Here is a 17,963-nt window from a genome sequence, read left to right on the forward strand (position 1 = left end):
CTCAGATCCCAAAGGAGGCAGCGCCACAATATGTGCTAGGAGGGAAGATGCCAGCAGCAGAGAAGTTTCTGGTCTAATCGTGAGATAGAGGAAGAGGCAGAAGGAGTAGAAGAATGGAAACGATAGGAGAAGCGAGATAAAAGAATTACGGAGCTGATAGCATCTTATAGACAACATACTTTTAGAAGAAGGGGAGGAAGTTGAGCAGCCGTGAAAGAGGGGGAAGGAAGAGTAAGGCAGATTTTCCTGATAGTTAGGTCATGAACAGTTCCTGAAATCTCTCTAGTTGGGCTAGTTGTCCAACGTAAAGATGCAAAAAGCGACACATGCGGCATCTCTGGAGTGGAAAAAAGGAGATATTAGGGAGCGGGGCACTTTGAATTGAAAAAAACTACAAGTCTTCTAAGTGCCATAAATAGACATGAAGCTATTGAGCTCTCAACCAATAACGAACGTGAATAGTTAACAGAGGAATTATGCGGAGTTGTCCACTAAGACAAAAATCCTAAAAACTTTGGCTCCTCACAAGCATCTTTTCTTTTGGAAATCCCACAGCCACTGCTGGGAGATTAGCTTTATAAAGTGAGAATTTAACTGGAATTGCAGCTCTGGGTAACTACGGGAAATGTTGCTCGCAGCAACAGAAAATGTAGGATAATTAGGTATTTTGAGGAAGAGGGGAAAGAAAGTTACAGTAACTATGCAAACAGAATAAATAACAACGCTGTCCTTCTCCAGGACCTTTCTGAGGATCTCAGAGCAGTCTATAGCCATTCCTCATTAAAAGCTGCCGAGCTATGGCCACAGCTTATTGCACGGTCTAGGTCCAAAGCCTGGCCGTGCTTCTCATCCTTATCCTCTTATTCCTCTGCTGATCCTGGACATCAGCTGTAACCTGAGGGACAGGGACCCCGTCACGGGTTTGTGCAGTGCAGGACCCCAGCCGGGACTCGGGGTGCTGCCAAGTGCTCCTTCAACATAATTAACGAGGCGGCCTGATCAAGAGACACAGAAGACAAAAGGTTTCCACCGAGTGAGAAAACTCTTAAGCACGAGAAGTGGAGGCTCTCCCCACGCCAAACGTGCTCAGCGGCACAGCCTGGCAGGGCAAGCGGGCTGGGAAAGTCAGCCGCTTTTCAGACAAAAGTGTAAAAAAGAGGCAGGAGGAGAAAAAAAAGGGAAGACGAGGTTAAGCAGAGGGAGGCAGGCTCCAGACAAACCCTCCCCTCCCCAGAGGAAAACACCTCAGCAGACACCACTGTGGAGTCTACAGAAGATGCTGCTCAGTGGGGGAAAGGGTCAAGTTAAAATACAAACCCACGTTTACACGCTCCCACGAGTTCCTTAACTGCAGCTGAGAATTTAATGACATGGTTTGCATTGGACTTGTTTGATTGCACGTTTTCCACAAATTTCCAGTTCCGTTTTCTGCTCCTTCTCTGATTTTTAAGCATCATTGGGACAGACCACAAATATTCAGATATTGCCTTGCTAAGAAATCCGGAGTAACTGGAAGTTATATTAACAATATTTAAATACAGTCCATGTCTGTTTAAAGGTCTGAACGCATCTCATTAGAACACTGCATAAATTAACCCAACCTAATTCCCCGGGATGCATCAAGATCTAAAAAGCCCCAAGTTTGATGTTCTCTCTTACCACCCACTTAAAAAAACCAAAACCAACACGCTGGGGTTAGCTTAGGTTGCAAACGGTAACAAAATCAACATTCAACTGAATAAATGCAATTTACTCCCTGATGTAATGAAAATCATGCTGTAACCAGTTCAAAACCAAAACAAGAAGAGGCTCCCCGCCGCCCCCTCGACGCACACCCCCACCCCATTTTCGCTGTTAGCGATGCCCCAGTGCAGCCTGCCTGGTCGGCATCCCGCATCGCTCCCTCCATCCCTCCCCACCGCCCGAAACCATCCCTGGACAGAGCGAAGCGCGTGCCGCTGCCGGGCTCCCCGTCCCCACCGCCCCGCTCATGCTGGCGCCCAGACAAAGCAAACTCCAGTTGCATCACGGAGCAAACTCATTTTCCAGCAACCTCCCAGCCCGGAGTTTACCGCTACTGTAATCCGGTGCTGTCAACAACGCCGCCTTTGTTGCGCGCCCGTGCGCACGGCTTGCTTGTTGGTTCGTTTGTTGTTTTGTTTTTTGGGTTTTTTTATTAATTATTATTATTATTTATTTTAAGGAGAATTTTTGTTTTAAATGAGTAATCTGTTTTCGAGTGATTTCTCCTCCGCGCTGGCTCCACCCTGTACTGTAAACGAGACATTACCTTATACAAGAATGAATCTGCTGCATTCCTCTGTCTAGCTGCCTCGCAGCACATTTCCTACGCTCGCAGCAGCCCCGGCAGCGCACGCTCTCCCACCCCTTCCCCCCCCCCTTTTTTTCTTTTTCTTTCCTTTTTTTTTTTTTTTTTTTTTTCCTTTTCACTGCCTCGCTGTGTTTTTGTGTAAATGATCTCACATGACTCAACAAATCCATCTGCCTGGAGCAGGCCAAGTTTGGAGCCTCCCCAGGAGGGAGGAGAAGAATTGCTTTGTGGAAAGGACCTGGAGCTTTGCCCTTTCTCTGGCTCAAATTACCCGCCTGTCAGGCCTGACGGATTTGGCTAAAAATAAAAGGAAGCGGGCCGTGAAAAGGAGATGAATGAGCTCAGCAGTTCCTTAGATAACATGGGCCTGGTGTCGCCCAAAGATCCCAGAGCAGGAACTTTGGATGCTGGGTATGTGAGTGCAGTGCTGCAGCCTAGGTGAACTTGGCTGCGTGGGGACCCAAAAAAAAAAAAAGGGGGGGGGGGCCAAAAAAAGGGCAAAACCAACCATATGCTGTTGGAAATGAACGGATTAAAGACACGCAGAATGAGAAAACTGCCGGCTGTAGGTTTTGAGCTTGTAAAAGGGGAGATTTAGGGCATTTCCATTGGGGAAAGGGGGCGTGGGGGGGTGTGGCGGGGGGACACACGTGATGTCAGCCTCCCGCCCTGCCCGGGGAGCCTCAGCATCCTCCCTGCAAATGCCTGCCCAGCGCCCGCAGCGGGTATTAAGCACTTAGTTTGGCAATGTAATGACACACTGCAACAATCTGTAATGTGAGGCAGTCAGCAAAGCCCTGGCTCGCAAAGCTCTTTCTCCTAACCATTAACCATATGTTTGGCTCTGCCGCCGCCTGAGCGAGCGGGTGTTCCAGCGCACCATCTGGTTTCTATCCACACAAGCAACTGCAAAGCACAGAGTATTTCCCTCCGGAGCTGCGTCTTCCTCCCCGGCTCCCCCTCCCCACCCGGCCCCCCACTCCTCCGCTCCCCGTCTTCCTCCTTCACCCCCATCCAGCGCCACCTTTGCCTCCCCACCACAATGCTCAAAGCGCCGGGGACCGTGTGCCACCCCACCGAAGATGCAGCAGAAGAGAGGGGATGCTGCGGCATGCCACCCCCCACGAGCTCACACCCATGCACGCACGCACACAGGGATCGCATCCGTCAATGCTTGGGGTACCACGTTAAAAAACAGGCACGTTTTTGACCGGTTCAGGAGCTGCTGCAGTGCCCATCGCATCTCGCTCAGGCACACATGCGCACAGGGAGTGTTCAGTTTGGATTACATCAACTCCATCCCGACACTGCAGAAGGACTTTGAGAATGAACCTGACAACAGGAGGACAATTAGCAGTGTTATCTCCTGCTCCCAAGTAGGGCTTTCTAGTCACATCGGGTGTTGGTCCCCCATCCCACCAAATTAAGAAGATTCTGGGGGAAAAAGGAAGAAAAAAGAGAAAAAGAAAGAGGAATGGAATGAGAAAGAGCTGAAGAAAAAGAAATGAAAATATTTACGTTTCCTGTGATAACTAAACAAGCTCTTTCTGAAACTATAAAAAAAGCTTTCAAGTGTTACATTTTAGAAGACCTTGTACCATATGTTTGCTTTATGATTTTATGAATTCTAACTACTATTTATGTTTTTAAAGCACTTCCATCCTTCTGTTTATTTCTGAAGTCACCTATGGGAGATCAGCAGTAATTTTCCTCTCAGGTTGGCCAATTTAAGATTAATCATGACCTAATGCAAGTATTCAGGGATGCAAGCAATAGGATATTCAGCAAATCCCACACTTGCTCCTTTAAAATAAGTTTATACTCTACAATGAGTCACACATACAGTGTTTATCGAAGTTACCAGTGCTACAAGAAAAAAAAAAGCCCATTACATTTGCAAATACATACAAATCGCAGCTGTAAGCACCCAACTGCTTACACCAGGACTCATTTCTATGACTGGATATTGATTTTTTACTAATGTGTCATTATACCAATGTTGATACAGCAACTATCTTCCCAGAGTATGCAATTTAATACCAAAAAGAAGCTGGCTCTAGGAAATATCAAATCCACACCCATTCATATGCTATTTAAATGTCTGTCTTGGTCATGACTACAGCAATGCAAAGCCACAACTGTGTTTTTCCCACCTAGCACCTAAAGAAAATGCAAAGGACTCGCCAGTTAAAAACCAGCTCAGTCTAAGGCAACTAGCTCTGCTGATTTGCTTCTTGATAAAACTCTGCAGAACCTTTCCAATTGGTGCTGGAAACTAAGAGGCCACGTTGAAAAAGATGTGTGTTTTTTGACTCTACTCATACATGTGAGAAATCAGTGCACAAAAAAGTGCGCTGTAGGCCCTTATCCTGGAATCAAATACACGTGGGGAAAACCCATGTGCTTGTGAAAAGCCTGATGACTTCACTGGGATTGCCTAAGAAGTTTGAGGGTAGGATCTGGCCCCAATTATGAACGTGGAGTGCAATTAGCACTGTAAACTCCCCTCCTTCATCTCCCACTCCCCCTCAGTGAGGGAAATAATTAAAATGATTAAAAACATGAGAGATGCATTTTAGCTAGCAACTTGTATTTCCTACAAAATAGGATCTAAATATGTTAAAGTACATTATTTTAAGATAAAATTGTTGCAAACATATTAGTAGCATGCTTAAACATCACACATTAGGTTTCCTACAACCATGCAACAAGAAATTGCCTTCATTCCCACACAGAAAACAACCAGCGGTAGTCCTCTAAAGCAGTAAAGGTCTAGGTCTGGGTCTTTCAGCAGATAATGATCTGCTCTGATCCAGAAATCTTTTAAAAGGGGGAATTCAAGGGAAATATTCATAGATTCAGAGTTGTGCAGTCTGAAGGGACAGCTAATCACCTGACCTTCTTCCATAAACAGGCACGGAGCTTCCCTGCCTACATCGATGCAGCTGTAAGAGGTTGAATTAGAGAATCTCTTAGGGTAAAAAAAAACCAAACAAAAAACCCCAAACAAAAAAAAAACCAAAAAAACAAAAAACCCCCAACCCCAAAACCCCCCAAAAACCCAAAAAACCAACCCCCCAAAAAAGAACAGCCTCAGATTCCACAGCCTGACATAAAGAAGGAAGCTACCGCAGGCCCAGCAACGTTGTCCTATTCAGCAATCAGCTGTGCTGTGGGAACACTCCCACCCTCTCGCCCGGTCTGAATTAATTTAACAGCCAGCCACTGGGTCTTGTTATACCTTGTCACCTTCCTCTACTCCTCAATCCCTGACGAAGGGCCACTGTCAGCCTGAAACCTAGCCAGCTTTTAAAGTATAATAAAAAGCGGTGTCACATTATTACCTGAATCCACCGAGTCCTCCTGCCAACAACGATGTTTACGCAATCACATTTTTCTGTTTTTAAAAACTTCTCTCTTGTCTCATCGCTCTGTGTGAAAAACAACACAAAAGAGGAAATTGATTAACTGCACACAATTATCTACTTTCTGCATTGGCTTTCCCAGCAGATATTTAGGTCTTTTGTTTTCTGCCATGTGTCATAAAGATATTAAACAAGAAAAAGTCCTTTCCCCAAAATTGCTCATTGACCAAACAGAAGCAACAGAGAACAATTTGGAGGGGCGGCCACGGTACCACAGCCTATCACTTGTAGAGCTGTGCAGGAGAATGCAGCTGTCCTGCGCCCAAACCCTCTGCCCTCACCCCGAGGCATCCTGCCTGGCAGTGCTGGGACCAACGCCAAGCAGACACTCAGTGCCACCAAAAGCAGAAACACGGGGGAAGAGAGAGCTGCTTAAGTTTCTTTCAGTTTTGACAGTAAATACATGCCACTAATAACTGCAGCAGCAATGTAAAAATAATACTTGCAAAATTACATCGACAGTAAATTACTTAATTGTATAGTTTCCCTGAACTTTGCACCTACAACATTATTTAAGTAGTGACTCCGCTTAAAATTCTCAAAAGGGTCTTTTAGTGTGTGTTTACTCCCCACTTCACTTATTAGTAGCTTGAAGTTTCAGGGTCAAACTCTCCTGCCAATACACCAATAAACCAAAACGTACACTTCAGATAAGAAATTTCCATACTTAAATAAGGAAGAAAAAAGCCCATAGGGTAGAAACCCAACTGAAGATACAACCTCAAAAAAACCCCACCAGCCTCTCTGAATGGCCAAAAGACACATCATCAGTAAAGAAAAAATGCAAGTGGATTTTCAGTACTGGAAATGCCATTAACATCAGTATTTCATCGCTTTCTCTGAAAGCAAACCAAACCAAACCCTTCGCTTAAGGAGATGCAACTCAACCATCTGTACCTGCACAAGGGCACATGAAGTAAAAGCAGCCACGCAGCACGGGGCAGGGGATACGGCTGCGATACCCTTCCTGCGATTTCAGGGCTCGGGCATCTGGCATACTCTGTCCATCGACAACATGGATGCCTGCCAGAAAGTTTTCTTGCAAGGTTTCAGTCGCAGCGGTCTGATTGAGCCATTCCCAAAAAAGTGGCTGGAAAGGCTCAACAAATTCTGGCAACCTCTGGAACAGAGAGTTTAAACCTGGGACTAGCCAGGTGCCACACGAAGCAAAGCGCATGGTCTAGTCCAGGGATGATGAGAGGTGGCCTTTGCCTCTGCCATCTGCTCCCGACCGGGCAGGGCCACCTCCCGAGCAAGGACAGCCATCAACCCTCTCCCTGCTCCAGGTGATCTCCCCGCCGCAGCCCCGGCAGCTTGCAGCCATCTTCGCTCAACACAGAGCAGCCAAGAGCTGGGCCAGCAGATGGCGGGGAAAAATACATCAAACCAAGAAATTTCACTTAACGGGGATGGAAAATTGGAGGTAGGATGGTGAAAGAGCGACAACCCGGTTAGGCACGGAGGGCTGCACGGCGGCTGTGCAGCTGCAGCACTGCCAATGAATCGCATTCAAGCCCCTACGATGCCGGTGGATGCCGTTTGCCATTTGTTTGCTTCCTTTTTTCTTTGGTGTACCAAAGCTATGTTGCAAGAGACATCACTGATGAGCCGAAGCACTGAAATGGCAGGCAGACATGTCAGGCGAGCGCTGCCCACAGCAGCTCCCTTCGCCCTCCCCTGTCACACTTGGCGCACGGGATGTACCTGAGCCACGCATCAGGGCTACGGGGCAAGAGCGCAGGACAACTCTGATGGCTGTTGGCAGCGAAGATGGCAGCCACCCCGCCGCTCCCTGCCACCCCTCTCAGCGCTCAGGCAGAGGAGCTGTGTCTTGGAGAGCAGCCACGCAGCGCCGATGCAGCGCCGCTCCAGTCACTTAAACCCGGCATTTCCCAAGTGGCCATTAATGGTGAGTTCCTAACCAACCCGAAACCCTGGCTTCTCTCAAGCAAAACTAATGAACACTCGCAGCAAAAGGGAAATGTATTTCCAGTACATGAAATACTACGTAGTATGGAGACATCTCAGTGGCAAGGCTGTGAGATCCTCAAGATCCTTTGTCCTTTTGTATTAACTAACTCTCTTCCTGTAGAGAAGCGGCAACGCTTCCCAAATCATTTGTCAAACCCTCAAGCCTGGCACCGATAAACAGAAAAGTTCGTGAGGAAATTACAAGCTTCTTCAGTAGGATTTGAGTAAGATGCCATAAATAAAAGCCTGGGGACAAACACGGAACAGCAGGGAAAAACCAAGATGCTGAACAGGGCGTTCGCCCAGGGCTTGCAGCTACAGCTGTACGCTCGGCACCAGGCAGGGGACTGCCGGAAAGAGCAGGGTGCCGTCACATAATCGAAACCTGTCCATGCATTCACAAGACTTAAAATTAGGGCTGCACAAATCCTTTTTATATCTCACCGAGTTGCACTCTGACAGTAGTTGTATTTTTATGTATTTGTGTATGAAAATAAAATGAACAGCGAATAGTTGAAACCGCCCTAGATATTATGCTGCCTTAGACGTTCACAGCTTATAACAGAGCATAGGTCTACAGTCAACCAAATGCACAGTGCAGGAAGACAGACCTTAAAGGTAAATAATTCAGGGCTTGAATTCTTTAAGGTAAATAATTTAGGGCTCTAATGAACTCGCTGACTGTAAGTGGGGAGTTCCGCTGCTTGGAACCCTCCGAACTGCCCTACATCCAATCCTCGGGAGTGCAGGGCAGAAAACTGTCAGCAAAAACACACCTCGAATATTCCTGGCTATAGCAGCAAGGCCTCTGTCTAACACAAAACGAGTCTCGGATAGGAAAAGGCAGCTTCACAGACTGGTTCCAGTGCTCTGTACTGTACCCATGAGCTGCTGAAAAGGAGGTGCAAATTCAGAAACAACACTTGGGCAAGCAGTGAGGTTATCTGTGAAGCAAGGTGTAGTTGACCCGTGTTGTGTCCCATGGAAGCACTGGAAAAACCCTTCAAGGATAGCCAACACAGCAGTTTGGTCCAGAGGTGCTAAAACCACATGTGACTATGGGTGAGGCTGTAAGCTCTTTGCTAAATAAGATAGCCGGTAGATGAGAAGGAACCAGACAAATCCTGACTCCTCCTCACTTCACAATCTCTCTTCCCTATCCTCTTACAAAATTGGCTATGGTCAAGTGCTTTTATCAACACCTGGGAATTCCTGTGCATCTGTCAAAAAGCATCTCAGCCAGACAAAATCCATCAGCAAACCATGCTATCAATCCTCATCAATTCTTAAACTACCAGACAAGTCTCAGCCTTCCCAGCCTGCATCGTCTAGTTCCAAGGAGTCATTCACAAGCAGCAAGTATTCCTGACCAAGCAAGGAAACGGTATTAAAATGGAGAAATCACAAATTGTCAGTTATACAATGTTGTTGCTGCTAAAAAACCTCCGAGGACTTTTATGCTGTCTCACACATACATAAAGTAGTATGTGAAAACACCCTGGAGTTGCCTCACACCCTCTTACGAGACCTACATGAAACCAGACTGTGGAAGAAAACCCCGCCTTTCGCCACCAGACACGGGCACGTCAGCGGCAATAGCCAAGGTGCTGCAAGGCTGCTGACAAGCCTGGAAACACCGTATGGGAATGTGCCCGCGGATCAGCAGTCGAAAACGCAACTGCTGTCCTCGCTCCATGCCCAACGGAGATGAGATCTCATCACCAGCAGAGATCTGGGTCACCACCAGGAAGCTGCAGTTATCCCAGCGCTATCTTCTAGGTAATGCTCCCAAAAGGGGAAATAAATCTGCACTAAGGTTGCATCTGACAAGATCCTGGGTGTCAAAACCAACCACCAGCAGTTTCTTTGCTCCCTGGTAATACCATCCAATTGAAAAAAACCCAAAAAACCAAACCCAAACACATCGCATGATGTCTTCTATGCAACTACTTTGCAGAAAGAGTTTGCTGTAAATGCAAGGGTCAGATTGCAGTGTCTCAAGAGCTGGCAAATGCATCTCTATTGCCAAAGTCTGCCTCCTAAACGTCAGGCTAAAAAGTACTTGTTTGCTTGTCCTGTACTTCAAAAAATGAAAAACCCAAATCTGGGGAAGGAAAAAGCAAGAAAGTCAATGAAGTATCAATTTTAGACCTATGATTGTGAAAAATAAATGCACTGAGTCTCCAAGCAATCAAGTAGCTGATACCTATCCAGGCGCAGGACTGAAAACCAAACAAGCTTTCCAATCTCTGCTAACCAAAACTTTTGCAATCTTCCCGTATGCCATTTCCTTGTTTACATCTCATGGTACTGGAGTTCAACTTTTGGAAAAACACGGATGGTGAACCTAGAAAGTGAAATGTGATATTATTTACAGAATAAGAGAGCACGCCGTTTGCAAGAATTCATAGCTGCACACATCCCAATCCTGTTCCTCAGTCCAGCACCCACTCCTGCAATCCTGTACCAACCAGATTAGCCGATGTGCACATGCTTGCGCTCTTGCGGAAACAATAGTCTCTTTCAGTCTGTACAGTCTTCTGAAGAACCAGGCGAAAACGTCATGGGAAAAGTTAGGAAATATCTGCAGAAAACAGTCCGCAAGATGAAAAGCCTTTTAACTTGTACAAAATACATAACATGGAGGAGAAACACATAGCTTTGTTACCTAGCCCCTCTTCCAAGGGGCTTTTTTTTGTTTGGGTTTTTTTAGGGTTTTTTTTCCCAGGATGGAAAAGGGGCTTGAAACAAGTTCAGAAAATAAAACACTCCCGTGGTGGAACAGCTCCCTTACAAACAGAGCGCTGCAGGCAAAATCCAGCTCGGGGAGCCGCGCAGCAGATCTGGGAGCCGATACCCGCTCCCCTCGTGCGCAGGGATGTCCCGGTGACGGCAGGGATCTTGGCAGGCAGGATGAGTCCTCCTGCCCCCAGTGCACAGCACTCCTCCCTTCGCTCCCCTCCCAAACAATGCTCTGCTGCTGTGGAAGGCGTAGCGCCATTTTTTAATTAATCCAGCACAAGGATTGAGCTGCCTCAGGGTTAAGCTAAGTATTTTCTGTCTTTAACCAGCACAGCAAAAGTAACTACAGAGAAAAAGACTCTGCCATAAGACTAGGGAATTGAGGACAGAAAAGGAGCTGCAACAGAGCCACCCTTGACCTGTTGACATTTCACCTCCAGAGGACTCAACTATAATAAACTAAATTTTTCATCAGCAGGGAAATGGGGCAGGGAGACTGGCTCTTGGTCACATTATGGTTGGGAATATCATCACATAAAAGTCTTTATGGAGTCGTACCATCTATCTTCTATTCCAAACTGTAGGGCTCCAAAAAAGCTATCAGAAATTTTTTCCCTCGCTATCAGGACAGCACTAAACACTCAGAGAGATTTTAAACTAATACAGTTCCACAAATCCTTGTTTCTCCTCTCGCAAGGCACTATATAACTCCTGCAGGAAACAAACACTCCTGTATCAAAGCAGATTTTCTCTGCATGCACTCACGCTGCCTATTACTTTTTATCATCTGGTATGCATCTTCCTACAGCATTGCTTATGTTAAGGGAAATACCGACATCAGCTCTGCAAAAACCACTGACTCCTGTTCTGTACAAATGCCGTAAAGGTTAACAGCAGCAATCGTGGCTTGAACTCTGCCTTTGCCCTGCGTCGAGCAGACCATATAACCGCTGGCATCTTACCTCTCACATGTGCTTCCCCTCAACTCACGCTCACTCGCTGCAGGATTTCTCTAAGCAGTTCATCTAAACCTGACGGTAAGTATTTTTCAAACTGCAGGAGCGAGTCACAGTATAATTTGATGTGTCTGATTGCACAGACACAGTATGAGAATGTGAGAGCTGATCACAGAAGAATACAAGTTGCTTTTTCATTTCACAGCTCCCAGAGTCAAAAAGGGTGTGTAGGACCCTGATATATACCAGATGTTTTAAAGTAAGGTGGAAAAACTGGTGTGGACACATTTGTCTATCGTGAAAGCTTTCCGAGGACTACCAACTGGCCGTGCCGCAGTGAGCGGGCCTGCTCTGCCTGCGAAAGAGTAAAAGCCTAATGGAACAGGAGTATTCACACGGCTTTCACGCATACGTTTAATCCCCGCTCTCCATCCTGCTCACTCCTCCAGAAAATAAATTTGACAAGTCCATTGGTGTGATGTGAGAAAGCCTCGAAACACAACTTGTTTTGTTACATATACTCTTGTACCTATTTAAGAAAAATGGATTATTTTAAAGAAAAAAAGTTTGGGCTGAAGGACATCTGTAGTTTCACCAAGTTCCACATTCAACCCAAGAAACAAAAGGGCAAACTTTTTTCAGTTGTTTGTAGCAAGTCTTTCATCAGTTTCATTCACAATTTTCTCAGAATTTGTGTTTGGATTTAAAAATAAAAATAAATAAAAAACCACTTTCACCTCAGCTCCCAGGGGCCTCACCCACTACCCTCCCTGCAGCAGGCATTCTGCAAATGCATAGAGCTGTCACATCTCTGTCCTGAAAAGCCAAGTTCCATCTCGTAGTTACAAAACTGAAGGTTGCTTGCTTTTCTTTAAAAAAAAAAAAAAAAAAAAAAGTCATCATAAAAAAAAAAAAGGCAAGCAGGCCAGAAGAAAATGTCATTTACATTGGCCTCTTGGATGAAGCTCATTGCAGAGAGAAGTCGCCCTTCCATGGACTTGGGATCAAGTCTGGAGCGTTCAACATATTGCTGAGAGTGGACATGGCTGCCCTTGAGTGCGTGGCAAGGGGAGGTGTGAAGGGAAGACTCCTCCATCAGCCACATGCTTCCCAGGATGAGAAGCCTGGGTGCTGCTGGAGGTACCCTGGTACCACGAGAGCGCACACTCACAAGAGCTGTCAGACAGTACGGTGATACCAGTCACGTAAGATGGAGACAGGCTTTGATAACCTTCTCATCGGTGACCCTGCAGCTCCTATTTCCACAACCCGTGCTGGTTCAAAGAACACCACGGGACGTGCATGAAAGCAAAATCAGTATCTCAGGCCAGGGACAAGTAAACACATACACAGGTGAAGCAAGGTGAGGGCTGGGATCTCGCAAGCCTCCCACATCCAACCCAACAGCAACTTCTTCACTGAACACTGCCTCAATTCTTTTTCTCCATAACGTTTGCAATCATAAAAGGAGGTTTTGGACATTTACCTAGAGTCTGTGAGGTGACAGGATATTCTGCTCACCGTCCCGATGAATATATTTATGCGTGTTGTTTTGTTCTTTTACTTGTGCACATACTCTGCCCCCTTCTTTCAGCCTGGCTCTGTCTGAGGAGCAGAACTGCCAAATCTTCTGGCTCTCGGAGCAAATCGCTGCCTACACCAGCCTCGAGCTCGGCACTGAAATCACTCATTCCCGCATGGGACCGTGGAGATAATCCTTTGCCCGTTAAATATCCCGCTTTTCTTCCTTATTGCTCCAGGAGGATACGAATGAATGAACTGCACTTTTTCTGAACACCACCTTCTGCTTTTATTGAGTACTTCAGTTACTGGTTCCAGCTGCACCTCCTTGCCCTTCAAGGCATCAGTTAAGGTTGCTGGGTCTGATTTCCAAGTCCCCAGCTATAAGTCTCTTCAAGGAAAAAGGGTTGGATGCTATTAGCCCTATGAGAAAACAGGCATTTAGTCCATAACCATGGGCTCCCGAAACACAGCTGTTAAGCGCAAATCTCAGTTTCTGAAATTTTCTTTCTGTTGCCTCATTATCTTTACTACATCCCAGCAGAAACCAGAGTCCCTGCAGGCGGAGGGAGGAAGTCTTTATGCTTCCAGCTGCGTCTAATGCTGGCTAGTAAACCAGATGCAAAATGTTGCATCAACCTGATGTTTCACCTCCAAGTCTCAAAATTTTTCTCTTACTGCTGGGACTAGGTCCTTGTGGTTTGAGTTACCACTGGGGAAATGGAAACTCACAGCCAACATTTCAGATTACTTCCCAACACTGCCGGGCTGCCCTCAAAAGAAAAACAACCAGAAGATGTCAGACACAAAACAGCTTAAATCAGATACCTAGAAAATACTCTGTAGTAAACAAAAAGTGCAATTAATTGAAGGCTGAAGCTCCCAGTAAGTCATCATTTTAATCTTAAAAGTAGGACAGGATCCCTCAGTAGCAGCTCTGGCCAAGAGGTCCTGACCACTAAATTTAATCCTGCAGGTGCTGACTTCATGCTGTTGTTGTCTTCCAGCCAGACCGTTCCAGCTAGGCAGCCTTTAATATTTTCAGCAGAATCCATAGACTGAAACTCCATTTTTTAGTATAGTCATGCACACACACACACACAAAATTCACCTTGACAATGAAGAACAAAAATACCAGATCAATGAGCATACAGTCTTAGAAATATAACTCTAATCCCTCACTTGCTAAGAAATCTCTTTCAAAGAAATGTTTATGTTAAAATTTAAAGTTATGTTCAACATTAATCTTAGGGAATTTTACAACAGAACGTACCAATTTAAAAAGGATTCTACAGTTTTAATGAATTCCTAGAACCCATAGACAGAAATTAAATGGGGGGGGACCTACAGTGTTGGCTAGACATATTTCAATATTTGTTACCATAGAAACAAGCCAGCAGATTTAGGTTTTGGAGTTATCCTTGCTATAAAATATTAAACTTCTTACAGTTTTTGCATATGTATATTATGGCAAGAACACTGTCAATCCTGATAAAGCCCAAAGCATCTTAATTATTTAACAAGATTTTAGCTTTTTTTTTTTCTTAACAGAGTATCTTTTAATTTTTTTTTTCCTTAATAGACTGTATTTTAAAATCTTCCAATACTTGTAGAATACCAAAGAGACACTTCTAGCTGACAGAATAATATAGAGGAGATGCAGAAGAGATAAAGACTTATTTTTCCACGATGCTGTGGAGAAGTTGTAGATGAAAGGAACACAAACACATTCTGATGAAGAAGATTCAACCATAATGATAAAAATTTTACCAATTAGCAACTGTGATAATTTTACCAGCTACAAGTACATTAAATGTTACATTTAATTTGAAAAAAGAGTTCATACTTCAAGTTTGGTGTTTTTGTTTTCAACCCTCGCAATAGAGAAACGCTGAAGTACAGAATTTAAGTGATTGAGATAACATCTCGACACTTGAACACTATCAAATATTTTTGGCAGATGCCCGAGAAATGAAACAAATGCATCATCCTTTCATGCTTCAGAAGAGCATCGGCGAGTTGCGTTCAATCCACGGCGCACCCAGCACGCGAAAGGATCAGCAATTCAAACAAAGAGGAAGGACAGATGTTTACTCCAGCAACGCTCCTTCAGAAAGGACGGGGAAAAAAAACCTCGTTCAGACAACCCGATGGCGGAGGGGACCGACGGCTCAGCTTGCCATCCCGAGGAGTCCTAAGCGTCATTCGTTGCTGGGACGCAAGCTCAGCCAGGAGCGGTGGGGAAGATCAACACTTAGGCAAGCCCAAGCTCACCGCCGTCTGGACTAGATGTGCGCGAGTGACTTTGACCCTGACTTCACAGCCAAAACTGGTTGCATGTTGCAGCCCTCACTTTTTGTTTGGATTCAAGAAAATCTGTTTACTGGAGGCTCAACATGAGGCTTCCACATGATGAAAAAATGAAAAACTTGGGAGTAAACGCCATAAACCACACAGTTGTTTCAGTACTATATTCCAGCACTGAAGGGGACCAGGAAAAACACCAACAGAAGCAAAGCATACCAGAACAAAGAAAAAAAATGAGCGAGACTGAAACACCCTCTTCTTCCAAGAATTAAACAATGCTTTTTATGAAGTGTAAAGATAAGCTGTGAGACCAGCATTTCCTAACGTTTCTGAGGTCAGTTCTCTCACACAGGTTCTCAAATAGCCAATTAAATGTATGCAGTGCTCATTAAGGTGTTACACTCACATGTATACCATCATCTGAAAAAAGCCCAATAGCTCAAGCCTCTTAGAAAAAATGGAAAAACTTATTCTTGAAGGCTTGCAAGACAACCCTTTAACTAATGGAAAATCTTCAACACTTTAAAAGAGGAAAATGGTAAGACGACTTAATTTTAAATAAGTAAGAATTTAAATGTCACTTCCTGCATGTGACATCGATTTGAAGAACCTTGCATTTTTGTTTTCTTTGGTGTGGTTAACGGTGGAATCTTTGTAGAGTACATTTCTATGGCATTTACTGTTGCATGTTTATGTTCAGCAACTGCTTTGCATAATTCTGAACACAAGAAAACCAGAAAGTGATTTTTCCTCCGTAAAGAGAGACAGATCTCAAAAGTAGCATGCTACTAGGGCTCTAAAAGGAAGAAAGACTGGAGGAAAACTATCCCAACACTCAAGGGAAAAATGCACAATTTCCTTTCACTGACAGCTACAGCAAGGTACAATGAATTTATTTTATCTGAGCAGTTACATATACGCGTTAAAGGCAGAGCAACAGCGTGTACTACAGAGAATTCACCCACACAAGTCCACAAAGGGCACAACTATCAACCTGCAGTCGAGAGGTGGGAAGTTATTCAGATGTCTGAATAAGTCCCGGAACAAAAAGAGATGCAGGCTGCACATGTTGCCAAAGATACGGCATTGCATACATGCATTCAAATGCAGAGCTATACGCCCCCTCGACGCACCCTCTCGCAGGCTCTCCGGGCCAGGTCTGTCCCTTAGGGAGCTGCACACCACTGGACACGTGGCTCCGGGTCTTTCATTCCCAACTGCTGCTGCAGGTGTCAACACCTCAGCACATGCCCTCATCGTTCTCACTAAGCATTTCTAAGTCAGGGGCTGGTTTGAAGAATCGCTTAAGAAACACGATGTAGCTTTTATAAAGTTTTCTGTAGAATTCGTAAATACAAGGAAAATAAAGCAGACAAGAGTCTATGTACGTGCTGCAGGTATATCTTGGAACAGAAGAGCTATCATTCAATCAGACAGCTCAGCTGATAGACACCTCTCCGTTTTTTGTTGACCCCTCCCAAGAAATGCATGCACACAGTAATGACTTTTAAATCATTTGCCAAACACCTCTCCAATTTAAGTGACAATTTGCAGCGCCACTGGGGACGGCTTGGGTTGCCCTCCTGGGGTGGCAGGACAGCACAGGGCCGGTGCCCGGCCACCTCCGTGCCTGGGCTCCGAACAGGGGTACCCCAGCACTGAGTGACAGAAAGAAAGAGGAGACAGCAAAACCCTTGCAGCAGCAGTGGTGCTGAGCAGGAGGAAGGTGTGCTCCCGTTCTGGATAACATGCTCCGTTCGGTCTGCTTAAAATGTATGTTTTAGAAAATAAACAGGAAAGATAAAATAGGAGATTGTGTTTCTCAATCTCGTAACACGAGAAGAAAATAAATTTCAACCAAATAAAACCTCAACACATGTAAAAGAAAATACTCTCTACACAACATGCAACTTACCCAATAGTAATTCATCCCCTTTATACCAGGGAGGCCAAGAGCCCAGTTGGATTCAAAAAGGGACTGGACACGAGCTTCCCATCTCAGCAAGGCTTTGGAAAGGAACATAAACGTCTCATGCTCCAGTCTTGACCCAATAATTCAAGGGTAAAGCCACCACAGGCTGCCAGGATGCTGTACTTGCCATTTGAGGTGGGTAGGAGTACTGCCTCTTGCTCCAGAGCATCTTGTTGCTGGTCACCAAAATAGAGAGAGGAAATTGGGGTATACGGACAGGGACCTGAACTGGCACAGAAACACATACAACTCCTCTAATATTGGAAGATTAACATGCGAGCGAGTTGATGAATGGGAAGGATTAAATATAGAACCAAAAAATAAGCAAAATGATTAATTGCTAGGGAAGGGAACTGATGATTTATGGAAGAGAAAATTAGTAAGATTTAGGAAACTGAAGGGAATAAGCAGCGAGTGAGCTGCGGGGTGGGACCATCTGGTGCATACGAGGCACGGCAGTACAGGGCACGTACCCCAGCTTCGGCTGCCCCCTCTCTTCTCCCAGCCTTGGCGTGTGCAGGGCAGATGCAGCCAAAACAGGCGCCATTTAGAGGTTACTGGCTGAACATAACCGACTTTAAAAACAACACGCTGCAATTGGTTTTAAATAATATCCTATAACCTGAAACAAAAGAAACTGGTCTCCTCACTCAATTACACGCTTCCATGCGGTCTCGCAGCGGGCTGGTGGCACTGTCGTGCTCATATCCTCATATCCCAGCGCTTTCTAGAAATTT

The 17,963-nt window shown here is 45.2% G+C and overlaps 1 protein-coding gene across 9 annotated transcripts in view; it reads right to left on the reverse strand.

Annotated features, from left to right (window-relative positions):
- Positions 1–17,963, reverse strand: part of BACH2 (BTB domain and CNC homolog 2) — a 198,460-nt gene that overhangs the window by 148,729 nt on the left and 31,768 nt on the right. For 3 of the 9 annotated variants that reach the window (XM_054820170.1, XM_054820176.1, XM_054820168.1), the window contains exon 2: positions 5,677–5,763. The exons of 1 other annotated variant lie outside the window; for it this stretch is intronic. The gene's annotated coding sequence lies outside the window, so the exon portion shown is untranslated. Of the gene's footprint in view, positions 1–2,290; positions 2,318–3,483; positions 3,532–5,230; positions 5,278–5,676; positions 5,764–10,199; positions 10,305–17,963 lie in introns of those variants that run through there. 5 more of the 9 variants (XM_054820177.1, XM_054820171.1, XM_054820169.1 and 2 more) reach the window with 4 other exon arrangements.

The sequence above is a fragment of the Grus americana genome, chromosome 3 (genome assembly GCF_028858705.1).
Source record: "Grus americana isolate bGruAme1 chromosome 3, bGruAme1.mat, whole genome shotgun sequence".
In the NCBI taxonomy this organism is placed as follows: domain Eukaryota; kingdom Metazoa; phylum Chordata; class Aves; order Gruiformes; family Gruidae; genus Grus; species Grus americana.